The sequence below is a fragment of the Eutrema salsugineum genome, unplaced genomic scaffold (genome assembly GCF_000478725.1).
Source record: "Eutrema salsugineum unplaced genomic scaffold, Eutsalg1_0 scaffold_1, whole genome shotgun sequence".
Lineage (NCBI taxonomy): Eukaryota > Viridiplantae > Streptophyta > Magnoliopsida > Brassicales > Brassicaceae > Eutrema > Eutrema salsugineum.
Genome location: NW_006256909.1, coordinates 18,304,968 through 18,318,828, shown reverse-complemented (window position 1 = coordinate 18,318,828; position 13,861 = coordinate 18,304,968). Strand labels below are relative to the sequence as shown.

Genomic DNA, 13,861 nt, shown 5'->3' with positions numbered 1-13,861 from the left:
TTCTTTTTCCTTCTCTTCCTCCTTTTTACCTTAGACCTCTGTTCAAGACCCAAGAGCCTGTGCACAAGAAGTTCACTCCTTTTCCTCAAGTGAAGTTTAGCAAAGAGATTGTCGTCATTTCGCATGGTAGTGAAGCAGAAGAAGGTCTCTCTTCGGATCGTTCTCTTTTATATATTTTTTAAAAAAAAAAAGTTTTCAAAGGAGTAGACTTCTATTTTATTTTTTATTTTATTTGTTTGGATTATTGATTGTTTTAGGTTTCTTATGAATTACTTAGATTCTATTCTAAAGTTGTTTTCGTTTTTCCTTTCCAAAAAAAAAAATGTTCTGTTCTACTCCTCTTTATCACATTAATAAAATGGTTTTGGTTTTTACTTAAAATGTTTTTATTGCATCATTCCTTAAACTCTCTTTCTTTCACGTTTTTGTCTATCACTCTGCGTTCTAAACCCTTAGCCTTCAACTCCTTCATGGCGCCATGGGTTATATAATTTCCTTCTTATTCTTTCCTCTTAGCCATTATTTCTCCTTGTGCCATGGTTCATTTCTAATTTCCCTTCTGATTTTATTTCTAGTCCCACTTCTGATTTCTTTTTTTTTGCTCTTCCTTCTAACCTCATTTTTGTTTCTTTCTTGTTTCATTTCTGATTTTTCTTCTTGTCTTTTTCTTCTTAATCTCTATATTCCCTAATGCCATAGTTCCTTGTGGTTCCATTTCTAATCCCCTTCTGAACTTTTATTCTTGTTTCTCCTTTCGATTCCAAATCCGATCTTTCCTTCTGGATTCATTTCATTTCTTGCTTCCATTTCCTGATCTCATTCCTGACTCCTTCTCTTTCAGCGACCAAGCTCCTCTCCTCCCTTGTGCTTTTATTTCTCTTGGTCCTTAGCTTTCGAATTTCCTTTCAGGAACTTCTTCCCTAGGATTCGGGGACGAATCTCATTAAAGGGGGAAGAATGTAACACCCCGACCCGCTGGGTCGGTTGTTACGATGAATCAATTTTCGATTTATTTAAATTAAACCATCTTTCTTAATTAAGCTCATTATTAATACCTTTTAATCTCCTGCAAGCCCATTAATCCCATCCATTAAGCCTGATCAATCTAATTAAATCTAAGAATAAATAGTCTTCTTACCTCCTAAAACCCTAATTAATCATTTTTAATCTTAAGAAGCACAAACCTAGCCACATTTTCTCTCCTTCTCTCAGCCACGCCATCCTCTATTTCTCTCTCTCTCCGTGGCTCCTTCCTCTATCTCTCTCCCTTTCTGCTGCCTCTCTTTTATTCTTCTTTCTCTCTTATCATCTTCTTCTTCTCTGGTCGCCACCTTCCATGACGATTTACCGGCGATCCGTGTGGATCCACGAGACGATCTACCTATCAATCTGTACCCCCGAGTGTCAGCTTTCCAAGGAGACCGAGTTCATCCAGATCAGAGATATATGCGAGGAAATATCGTCGTTTTCGTGTCGAGTATCCAGATCTACTTTGTTGCTAAGGTGAGGATTAGATTTAGGGTCTTCTTTTTATTCATTTGTCTTCTTCTGGTGTGTGAGGTCTAGATATGATGAGCATAGGCTGTTTCCATGTGCATCTAGCTAGATCCATGTGTAAATCTAATGAAATGATATAGGATCTCATTAGAGGAAGAACCAACATATTTGATTGTTCACCCAGATGTGTGGTTAGTGATTGGTAGTGTAGCTAGATCAGATGTTCATCTCGGTGGTGATGTGCCGAGGTATGGACTTGTTTGCTGGGCTATTGCTGTCTGTGTTTCTAAAGCGGTAGTTCAACGGTGGGGGAAGGTACGCCGATCCTTCCGGAGTCTATATGACTGGAAGCATGTCTGTGTGACCTGGCAATGTTGAGCCTGTCAGTGTGACCTGGTGCTTGTCTTTGTGACCTGGCGATGTAGAGCCTGTCTGTGTGACCTGGCAGTGCCTGTCTGAGTGACCTGGCAAGGTTGGAGATATCACAATTGCTTGCTAGTTGTTTATGCATCGCTAGGATGATTTTGTGTTGCTTGTTGGATTTATTTTTGACATGTTAGTTTGAAATGAATGAGTGGGAAGGGAGTCTAGTCTGGTTCTCACTGAATAATCCCCATTACTCACTCCTCCTCTTCCCTTGTCTTATCAGGTGTAGGTGAAAGATCAGCTTAAGTCTATGTTGTTGATTGTTACCTGGTGTTTTCGATCCTGGCAGACCTGAGGTTCACCATCTGGATTAAACTAGGTGTCTGACCGAATGCGGTTAGATGGCCAACCTAACATGCCCGATTTCTCCGGTTTTCTTAGGAAGCCTGGGATAGGGATGTTACAGAAAAATTGTTTGTTATGATCTCCACATTTTATCTGTCTAGGGTTTTTGATGTAAAAATTATTTGTCACAACTATTCGTCACTTTAAGATAGATGATCCCACCTAGTTGCTGTATCAAAAGCCTCACGTAGAGTCCCATGCATGACTTTGTTAAGCTTCATTATGCCTAAAATAGAGCGGATTCAATGCCTATAAATTAAGTGTGCTGCATCGAGTCACCATACTTTGTTTTCTTCACATTAAAGATACGTGATTTAAGTGATTTCAACATCTTATGGAATCTGAAGAGAGCTAATATAGACTAGAAAAAGAAGATCTGTCTCAGGCAAGACCTGAGCAACAATGGTGAAGAAGATAGAATGAATGGAAAAGTAGTTTTGTTTTAAAAACTTCCCAATAAAATTTTCGTTGTGATTATTCAACCATGTAAAAAGAAGTCCAACATTCGTAACATCAATAACTTTAAAATCAATGACCATATTTCAAAACTTATCTCTTGAAGCCTTTTTATCAATAGAACAACCAATTAAAACTCTAACAGCACGTAATCAATTTTGAACCATTATATATATTTATGCAGTACAATAAAATTTTCAGTGTTCTATAAAAAAATGGTTTTAGTCCTATTCGTTTGAATGACGCCTGCGTCACATAATTTTTGGAGACGCATGACAAATTATCTATGGGCAACATAAAAAGCTAAATATATGTCGCACTCCATTGAAATTATACGTATGTATTTATTAGTCAAATGAAAAATCAATTATTTATTGTGTTTTCTATAAGGGATCAATGTAAATAAATCGTATAAAGGTTTAATTGTCAATTGTTGTACCGTAAAGTCTACTTAGAGTCTATAGATAAATGTACATCTACACTTACTAATACATAACATTCAGCCAACATGAATACCTCCAACAACACCTCCTCCGCCACTGAAACTGAAACCATCGTGATCAATACAAACACACTCCTCCATGTCATTTTCTCCAATGTCTCAAAATTAATTTCCACAAACTATCTCATGTGGAGTTTGCAAGTCCATGCCTTGTTTGATGGGCAGGCTCTTGCTAACCATCTTGATGGGATCTCCGCTGTTCCCGCTGCAACTGTCACCATCAGTATTGCAACTTCTTTCAATACAGAATCAACCATGTTGACTTGAAAAGACAAAATAATCTATGGTTCTCCTTGTGGTGCGATCTCCATGACTCTTCAGCAACTTGTGTCTCGATCCGAAATTGCTCAGATCTGGAGTTCCTTAGTCTCTACATATTCTAAACCAATCTGTGGCCACTTAAGCAACTCAAAACTCAACTCAAGCATTGGAAAAAGGAAACAAGAGGATTAATGAATATTTGAAGGTTTCACCACTCATTTTGATCAATGCGCCATCCTTGGCAAACGGCTAGATCATGAATCAACTTGAGTACCTTCTGGATGGACTCCCTAATTAATACAAACCTGTCATTGATCAGATTATAGGAAGGGAAACATTTTCCTCGATTAAAGAGGTTCAAAAATGGTTTCTCAATCATGAAGCGAAGTTTCTCTTGCTCTGTGTCTCTACTATATTTTTTTGTGACCGCAAACATTGCACAACACAATAACAATAAGAATAATGATTATTACAACAACAACCAACACCAACAACAACAAACACTTAACAAACACCAATGAATCCAATTGGCAGCCAAATAACAGGTCCGACAATCGTACTCCTCGACCATATTTGGGAAATTTCCAATTGTGCAACATTCATGGGCACATTACCAAAAGGTTTCTTTATTTAAAGCTGTTACAAACGAGTAATTGATGTGGGTGCAGTGGGTAACTACAAGTTTTACCCTAAACAAAGCTGCAATGGCAGAGCAAATGCAGTAGTACTTATGGATCGAATCCACATGGATTTGTGTGTTGAGGACTCCTAACTGATACTAAGAACAATTGTAGATCTAATCAGATTAAAGTGGTTTTTTGTTGTAACTAATTCTAATAACTAAATAGAAAATAAGAGCTTGAAAAGAAATTGGTTTGAAAACAATGGCAAAACGACGTTGGGCTCAGGGTTTATCTCTAGGGTTCATGATCTATGACAATAGGAATTAGATAAGGATTTTCTATGACTCTAGAATTAGAATAATCACTTATAAGATTAGCCAAATCTCGTCGCCCTAATCATCTAATCACTCAAACTCGACAAGTAGCTTTCGTCTCTTGCCGCGAGAAAGATCATGCATTAATAATTGAATTCATGTCGGTTCACGTCCCCTCCATAGGTAGATTTCGTCTCATACGACAGCCATGTCCATAAGATCCAGTTCATGCAATCTGATACATCACTCATATGGCTCTGATTCAACCTTAGATCGGATACTGGTTAGCTACTCCAACATACAGCATTAAGAATATGATGAATGGGAGAGTCATGTAAAAATCAAAAAAAAAATTAACCTAAAACCTAGATGTCATCGATCATGGGGTTCTTTTTGATGACCCTTTTACCCAACAAGGTAACTACTCAGACATAGCTGAGCTTTTGACATTATCATTGGTTTAAAAACAAAAGCAGTAAAGTAAAAAGAAAGAAGATGAAGAAAAGCTTCTCTTAAAGAAGAAAAGTATGGCGAGAAAAGCCTTCTACTAATACATAAAAGTAAAACCTAAAACTAAAATGAAGTACTCTCTCTAAAGCATGAAAGAGGCTTGGTTACAAAATACCTAAAGACAATGTATTTATAGTGTTTCTCCTCCTATAGGCGTCTAGGGTTTGTAAAATGAGTCCAGGAAGTGACTTGGGCCTTGGCTGGACTTCTAGGGCGTCGGAATGAAGTCCACCGCGGGTGAGAGTGGCTGAGCCGCAGTGTAGAATACCTTGGCCGCGGGTGCTTCACCTTCACGAATTGTGTTGATCGGCTTTCAGTGCATTGATGATATCTGGAGATCTAACCATTGGATTACATTGATTCCAAGTGCAATAGAAAGATGCTTGTCTTCTATATAATATCTACAAATTTGGGGATGATCAGACGGTGAGAACTTTATTGGTTGCCAAATCTCGGACGACCTGAATTTATCAAAAAATGTACTTTTGCTCCAAAATGCACTCAAAAAGTCAAAGTATCCTGATTTTTTTTTGAAACATCAAAACATGAAAATCACTTATAAAAAATTGAAAACTGAGTGAAGAAACCTGCATAAGATACTAAAAGTGATCCATAAAAATGGTAAAAATCCGATGTTATCAAATCTCCCAGCCTTAGACTTTTGTTTGTCCTCAAACAAAACAAATATCTAATCATAGAAAAGAGGTTTGAAACTCACAAAACTAACAAAATCTCAGTGACCATACTTCTAGACTAAAATCAATCATCATGCTCTAATCGAGTGTGCCTAGAAAATTCTCACCAAAACACAAGCATAACTAGTCCGTCAATCCGTCATGCGAAAATCTACACACTTAGACCTGACTTTCAGTCAACTAGCTCTTATCATTCATTAGAAGTTCCAGTGATTCTCATCAAAAGAATAATAAACAAAGCATTCAAGGCTAGGTATTCAAAAGGCTTTTATGGGTGAGGTTTGATGTGTTTAGGGTTACCTTTATTTCTGAAGAAGCAGGATATTATTCAAAACAGCAGAGAGGATGGAGGTGTTGATGTTCACAGTTCCCGGTCACTTTCTTCTTGCCATAAAATATTTGGTCTCCTTCTTCAGGTTTTCCTCATATTTCCCCTAGACTTAGATTCTTGTCTAGGTTGTAAAAACCCATAACTCCATAGATGAATACTTGTAACATCTTGCTTCCAATAATTTCGACCCTCTAAGAGTCTTGAAACTTTTGTTTACTTTCTTTTTATTTTGTTCAGTTTATACTCTCTTTTTTTTTTTGAAAGGGAAAACACCTTGAAATTTAGAGTCTTAGAGAGCACGGAATTTACCATTAAGAATGAGCTTTCTTAGGCACCATTAAGCTTGATACTCTTCCTTCCCAATCCTATTCAGTCCTTCTTCCGAGTGACTGAAAACTGTGTTGATCCTCCCTCTCCGGCGTTTTCGCACATACCAGCCGATAAAAACTAAAGAGAGAATGCATGAGGTTCAAACAAAAGAGTTTTGGTTAAGGGCATGGTACCAGCTAAAGATGAACTGGCCATCTAGGACAACAAAGAGTGGTAAAAATGCAGGAAAAGATGTCCTAGATGTATATCATGATGCCTGTCTAAAATCAGTGATGAGAAAATTAAATGTTAATATTAAGTTCAAGTAAAATGAGCTAGTATATCCTGTCAGAAAGAATCTCCATGAATAGAAGTTTCCTGGTGGGATTTCGTAGTGCAAGCATTCTAGCTACCACCTAGTCTAGTACTAAACACAAAAAGAGCTATCATGTATAATCTAGAAGCATACAGGTCATAATCATCATAGGTTTTTGCCAAACATTCCTGAAAAATAGTAAAGGTCTTAGTAACAAAAAAAAATTTAAGAAAAATTCGCATAAAAGGATAAGAACCAAGAAAAATAAATCATTACGGATAGACATCCTCCCCCAGACTTAAATCACACTGTCCTTAGTGTGTAAAAATTGGTGAGAAGATGATGAATAGAAGCAATAAAGTATAAAATAAAAGAAAATGAAATAAAGAAAATAAAATTGGTACTAGAACCGTGGTGATGGCGAGGTGATGAATGGATGCAGGCCTATGTCTCTCGGCTGCTATCAGTCTCTGTGGCAGAGGAATCATCATCGAACTGGTTCTTCTTTAGGAATTGCTTCATGTGCCTGTTAAATCTCTCCTGCTGCTCTATCTTCCTCTCCAATGATGTGAAATCTGCATCACTCCTGGTGGATGCACTAGGGCAAGATGATCTATATCTAATGGGCATTGGTGCAGGCTGGAGTCTTCTGCGAGTCTCAGCTGCATCCCTGTTGGCTTTCGCAGCCAGGAACTGACTCACAGTAAATGGAATAAGTGGAATAGATGGTAAGAAATCTTGTGTACCTGGTCTCCATCTAGTGTTTGCGTCATCTCTGAGTCTAGGGACTGAGTCTGATGGTAAAAAAACTCTGAACTCAGATGTATCAGTGCAGAACTTGTAGGCACAAATCCAATAAGGTCCATCATTGTCCTGGATATGGTTCTGTCTCTGGAGAACTGAGATAGGTCGAACCAATCTTCGTGAAGAGAGGTTTCAGCTGATAGATCAACTCCTGATGCAAGCATGATGGCAGTGATGATGCTTCCAAAGGCTGGTGAGGGGTCCTAGCAATCAGATTTGAGAACTTCATGCTTGAATTTTACCATGTTCTTGCCAATGATGAATGCAAAACAGGGGAAACAAGGGTGATCTGCGAATGGAAGCTGAAGAGTGACTAGCTCTGGCTTGAGAACATTCGCTTGATTGCTCCAAGAGAAAATGCTGTGTGCCAGCAACTTATGAAGAAACCACACTACTGGGTGAGTGAGAATAGAGGCCTTGGATCTTCCTTTGTCGTACACTCCTTGATCCATCACTCTCCAAATCTTCTTCTGGATCTTTCTCCAAAGTCATCTCATCATTGTATGGGAGCTTTAAAGCTTCACACATCTCCAAAATGGTTAGTGAATAAAGATGTCCCTTAATAGAGAAGGAAAGTGTAACATCTAGGGTTCTTGGATTGGCTCTCTTCTTGCAGCACAAGGTGACTGAAGCCAGAAACTCTCTTGTGTAGTTCTTATAGGTTGGGAAACTTTGCTCCATAAAGGATCTGATCCCAAGAGAATCAAGATACCATACCACATCTTCTCTGATTCCAAGCACCTCTAGTGTGGGGCAATCAATTGCTGGTGTAGACTTGATCTTGAGCTTCTCAAGCTGCTCCGAGTAGTTTATGCTTGGATCAAGAGCCTGCCCAACAAACTTCATTCTGGTCATGGACAAAGAAGTGATGCTGCGAGGTGGTGATGCTGCTTGGCGAGATGTAGAGGTCCTTCCTTCATGTTCTGCGATGATCTTCCTTTGTGCAGAGATGAAGCTGGCCAGAGAAACTCTATTGCGCAAGCTTCTTTCACTCAAAGCATCCAATGTCTCCTGCGAATGAGGTTTTTTCACATGTGGACTCCTCTTGGTGCGAATGAGACGAGCTCGGGAAAGATCCATAGTCTGCAAAATAAAATCAAATTCCCGAGAAACCAAGTGAATAAGATTGCAATTTGAATAAATTCTTATGAACAATGATGCTTATACATCATCTAAAAACATATTCAAAAGGCAAACAAGCTGTAATTGCATTGCTTAAGTCTAATCAGGAAGTTCATGACTAATTTCGGGGTTATGATGTTCTTCATATGAATTTTAAAAATTTGATGTGGTTGATGCTCATTCATATGAATTTAAGTAGGTTACCTATCAATAGGCACTAATCACTTTAGATTTAACAAAGCTAGACAAAAGTTTTCACCCTATTCGACTTTTTCAAGTGTTCCAGATCTCAGATTCTAAAAATCTCAAGTTCATAGATTCTAGGTGTTGAAAGATGAATTGAACTATCCAGAAGTATATTTTTAAGTTCAAGAACTATCTCTAATCATTTTAAGGTGAATTTCCACTGAATCTAAAGAAACCCTAAAATTGAGTTCATATGAAAAATAAAAAATTTGGATCCATAACTTGAGGAAAGTGTAAGATAATGACAGATTTGGAATCTCTTTTGAAAAAGAATGGGATGGGTCCAAAAATTAGAGTGTGAATCAGCAGATTTAAAAACTGGCCTTTTCTCAAAATCTACAAGCTTGTTGGAGAAAATGAAGAGAAAAGTCTTTATGATCTTTAAAATCCCTTTTTCTCTTTTAAAAAAGTTTTTTCCTAGAAAAAATTATTTTTCAAAGGACTTACCTGGCGTGTGGTCCATGAAAAATCAATTCCCGGAATATCTCAGTTTAGTTCTGGATTAAATCGGCATTGTTTAAGTTCAAGTTTGCAGGAAAAATGGGAAACAAGTCGGGAAGAGAGAAAAGAGGCTCGGCCGCGGGTGGCATTGTCGCGGCCGCGGTGGAGTATGGTTTCCCTGCGGCTGAGAAGCCTCGACCACAGTGAATGGAGGCTCGCTCGGCCGTGGCTGAGCTTGTCGCAGCCGCGGTGGGTGGATTCAGCCATTCTCCTCTTTTTTCTTCCTTCTTCCGATTCCTCCTAGTACTTCCTCCTATCTTTTTGTGTTTTTATAGTTTTTTGAATGTTTTTGGCTTTTCTCTGGGTTTTATAGAAGCTGAAATACAATAAAAAGAAAATATCAATAGAAAAAGAATGAAATAAAAGAAATAAAAACATACCAAATAGGTTGTCTCCCATCAAACACTTTTATTTAAAGTCTTTTAGCTAGACTCTTGGTGAAATTAGGATTGAGAAGAAGAAGGATCTCCCAAATTGGAAGTCCTTAAAGTCCTTTTGAGTTGAAACACAATCTCTTTTCCTTTCTTAAAGATCTCTGCATTTTTGAAAATATGTTTTGTTTTCTCTACAATTCCTTTGAGGTTGTTTTCCTTTACCTTGCTGATGTCTGATGGCACCACTATCTTGATCTTTGCAAATTGCTTTGTTGCAAATGCTTTAGCTCCTTTTTTTTCCAGGCTTCTTGTTTTCCAAAGCTCTCTCCTTGGGCTTATCCCTTCGAATTGGAGCTTCATCTGGTGTAGTTCTATAGAACTTTTTCCTGTCCACACTTAAGAAAACTAAACAGCGATTTGCATGGTCAATAATAGCACCTATAATAGCTAAAAATGGTCGGCCAAAGATAAATGGACTGTCCTTGTCTTAATCCATCTCCAACACTTGGAAGTCGGTTTGAATGATCTTATCTCCAATAACCAGTTGAAGGTTTTGAACCATTCCTTCTGTTTTCTTTTGAGATATATCACCGAAGACTATCCTTACTGGAGATGGAATAATTGTCCCTATACCAAGTCTCTCAGCAATAGAATTTGACATGATGTTTACATTAGCACCAGAATCACATAAACAATCTGAAAATTCAATTCTAGTAATTGAACAAGTGAAAGAAAAACGCCATGGATCCTTAAATTTTTGAGTCTTTGGAAAGGGAATCGTTTTGGTACCTCAATAAGTGTGTTCAGATCTCCCTTGTTCTCGGTTTTGGGATCCTTCATATTCGGATCAGAGACAAATTTCTCTTTAGGCTCTGCGACAGGTTCTGGTATTGTAGAGATGGCATTGCAGAACTTCTTTGGATTGTCTTCTACTCTTCCTAGAAAAGCTCCTGGTTGCTTCTTCATTGAATCTGCAGTTTGGCCTACTTGTAGTTCCAATTTATTTACATGGGTTGAAAAAGATTCAATCTTTCCATTCAAATCATTGTACATACATTCAAACTTTATGTTCATCTCTCTGGTTGATTTCTCAATGCCATGCGATAGTTGCTGGACATTTTGTTCAACTTTCATCATCTAATTACTCAGTTGAGAGGTGGTTGCTTCTAAAGAGCTGTTCTGAGCATGTTGAAGGTTGAAGGATGGCCTTTGTTGAAAGTTTCCTCCTCCATATTTTCCAATCTGAAACTTGTTCGGAAAACTTCTTTGCTGCTGCAGATAAGGCTGGTTCTGGGGATTCTCTGCTCCCTGATTATGGTATGAGAGGTTGTTGAAGTTGGCATTTCTGAAGTTATTGCTGAAGCCCGGACCGAATCTGTTTTAGTATGATCCTTGTGCTCCAACGAAATTTATATCCTCTTTTGAGCATATGTGCCATCTTCCTCATAGCTTCCATAATCTACATTACCTGCAGCAGTCTCACAAGCATGTATATTCTTATTTTGAGATTTAAGAAGTTGACTTACCATGATTTTTAGCTCAGCAATCTCCCTTGATTCATGACTAATGATGGTCTTCTTTGATCTGTCATATCCAGGGTTGTTGTTGCTGTTGGCTATAACGAGATTTTGATGAGTCCTCTTCCTTGAGTTACAGTCTTTGAACCGAAATCTCCATTTCTGGCAGTGGCAAGAGATAGTTGATACTTCTGTTTAAGTCTTCTGTAGAAGGTGCTTAGCAAGTTTGATCCAGAGAAACCATGATGAGTGTAGTCTCTCTCATACTCCTTAAATCGTTCCCAAGCCTCGAAGAATGACTCTAAGGGGCCTTGTTGGAAACTTTGGATCTTGTTTCTCAGCAGGTTCAATCTTGACTTGGTGTAGAAATGGTTCAGAAAAGCAGACTTGCATTCTTCCCATAAAGTAATAGAATCAGATGGCATAGATTCAACCATTTAAAAGCTTATTCTCTTAAAGAGAAAGGGAAAAGCTTACACTTCACATAATCTGTAGAACCTGGAGTGGTTCTTACTATGCTGCAGATTTCTCCAAAAATATCTATATGATCCATAGGATGTTCTGTAAGACTCCATGGAACTGATTTTGCTTTACCAAGGTAACAATTTGAGTTTTAATCTCAAAGTCACCCCTTGCTGGTGGAGGAACTTGAATGGCTGATCTGTTTTGAAAGTGTTAGTGAGGTGCATCAAAGTAAGCAATAAGCCTATTGCGGGCTGGTTTTCTCGCAGGGTTGACAAGTTGTATAGGTTGATTTGCTTCTCTTCCATTAGGAGGATCAATGTTTTCATCATTCCTTTGATCTTCAGGATCGGCCTGGTCTTGTCTTCTTTGATTTTCAGCGTTTTGAGCAGCATGTCTAGGGAGTTGATTTCCCTCTCGATCGAGCAGTGCCTGATCATCTGCTCCATGAGCAGCCTCTCGGTCATCTCCGTGTGTAGAATCACGGTCATCATCTCCATCGTGATCATATTGATGATGGTGTAAAGGGTTTTCCTGATGGGTGTTTGGATTGGCCATCTTGAGCGTTGTTCTGCGTCTCCAGAGTTCTCTTTCGTATTTGTCAATCTCGTCTAGGGGAGGTACAGTATTGGCAGGATTTCTCCTAGTGTTCATGCACCTGAGAGCAAAGAAAGCAAATATAAGAGAAGTAACATAAACAAAACTCAAAAACCTTGTGGTCTAGAATTGAAATAAGATTAAGGAATCAATCAAACAGCAAACAAATCCCCGGCAACAGCACCAAAAACTTGATTTGGGTGCAGTGGGTAACTACAAGTTTTACCCTAAACAAAGCTGCAAGTGCACAGCAAACGCAGTAGTACTTAGGGATCGAATCCACAGAGAATTGTGTGTTGAGGACTCCTAACTGATACCAAGAACAATTGTAGACCTCATCAGATTAAAGGGGGTTTTGGTTGTCACTAGTTTAATAAACTAAACAGAAAATAAGAGCTTGAAAAGAAATCGGTTTGAAATAAATGGGAAAACGGCGCTGGGCTTAGGATTTATCTCTGGCGTTCATGATCTATGACAATAGGAATTAGATAAGGATTTTCTATGACTCTGGAACTAGAATAATCACTTATAAGATTAGTCAACTCTTGTCCCCCCAATCATCTAATCACTCCAACACGACAAGTAGCTTTCGTCTCTCGCCGTGAGAGAGACATGCATTAATAATTGAATTCATTTTGGCTCATGTCCCCTCCGTATGTAGCTTTTGTCTCATACGATGGCCACATCCATAAGATCCGGTTCATGCAATCTAATACATCACTCTCGTGGCTCTGATTAAACCTTAGATCCGATACTAGTTAGCTACTCCAGCATACAGCATTAAGAACAAGATGAATGTGAGAGTCATGTAAAAATCAAAATCCTTGAACCTAAAATCCTAGATGTCATCGATCATGGGATCCTTTTCGATGGCCCTTTTACCCAACAAGGTAACTACTCAGACATAGCTGAGCTTGACATCATCATTGGTTTAGAAATAAAAGAAGTAAAGTAAAAAGAAAGAAGATGAAGAAAAACTTATCTTATTGAAGACAAGTATGGCAAAAAAAGCCTTCTACAAATGCATAAAAGTAAAACCTAAACTAAAATGAAGTACTCTCTCTAAAGCATGAAAGAGGCTTGGTTACAAAAGACCTAAAGACAATGTATTTATAGTGTTTCTCCTCCTCTAGGCATCTAGGGTTTGTAAAATGTGTCCAGGAAGTGACTTGGGCCTTGGCTGGACTTCTGAGGGTTGGAATTAGGTCCACCGTGGGTGAGAGTGGCTGAGCCGGGATGTAGAGTACCTTGGCTGCGGGTGAGAACTACTTCACCTTCCCGGACTGTGTTGATCGGCCTTCAGTGCATTGATGATATCTAGAGATCTAACCTTTGGATTATGATGAGCTTGCGGGCCTAGGGCTGTTTTTTAAGAAGCCCGTTGGTCCTCCTTAAGTTTTAAATTTATAAAACCCTAGTGTCTGCAAGTGCACAGATGTACGTTGTAGGATTTAGGGTGTCGATCCACAAGGAGGATGTCTAATCTGCAAGAAACAATAAACGGGGAAGTAAGCAAACTCATAAACCAATAAAAGTTTTGGAGTTTTGGTAAAGATCCTAAACTAAACCTAATCTAATATACACAAGAAATGCAATGCATGATGAATTGTTAAAAGAACATCTAAAGCATATCGACTCAATCTAAAGACTCTT

General features: G+C 38.5%; 1 non-coding gene across 1 annotated transcript; it reads left to right on the top strand.

The window, feature by feature from the left end:
* Positions 1 to 11,386: 11,386 nt before the first annotated feature.
* LOC112082561 lies at positions 11,387 to 11,493 on the top strand. Its single transcript, XR_002897228.1, has one exon. It is a non-coding gene; the product is annotated as a small nucleolar RNA R71 (small nucleolar RNA).
* The last annotated feature ends 2,368 nt before the right edge of the window (positions 11,494 to 13,861 follow it).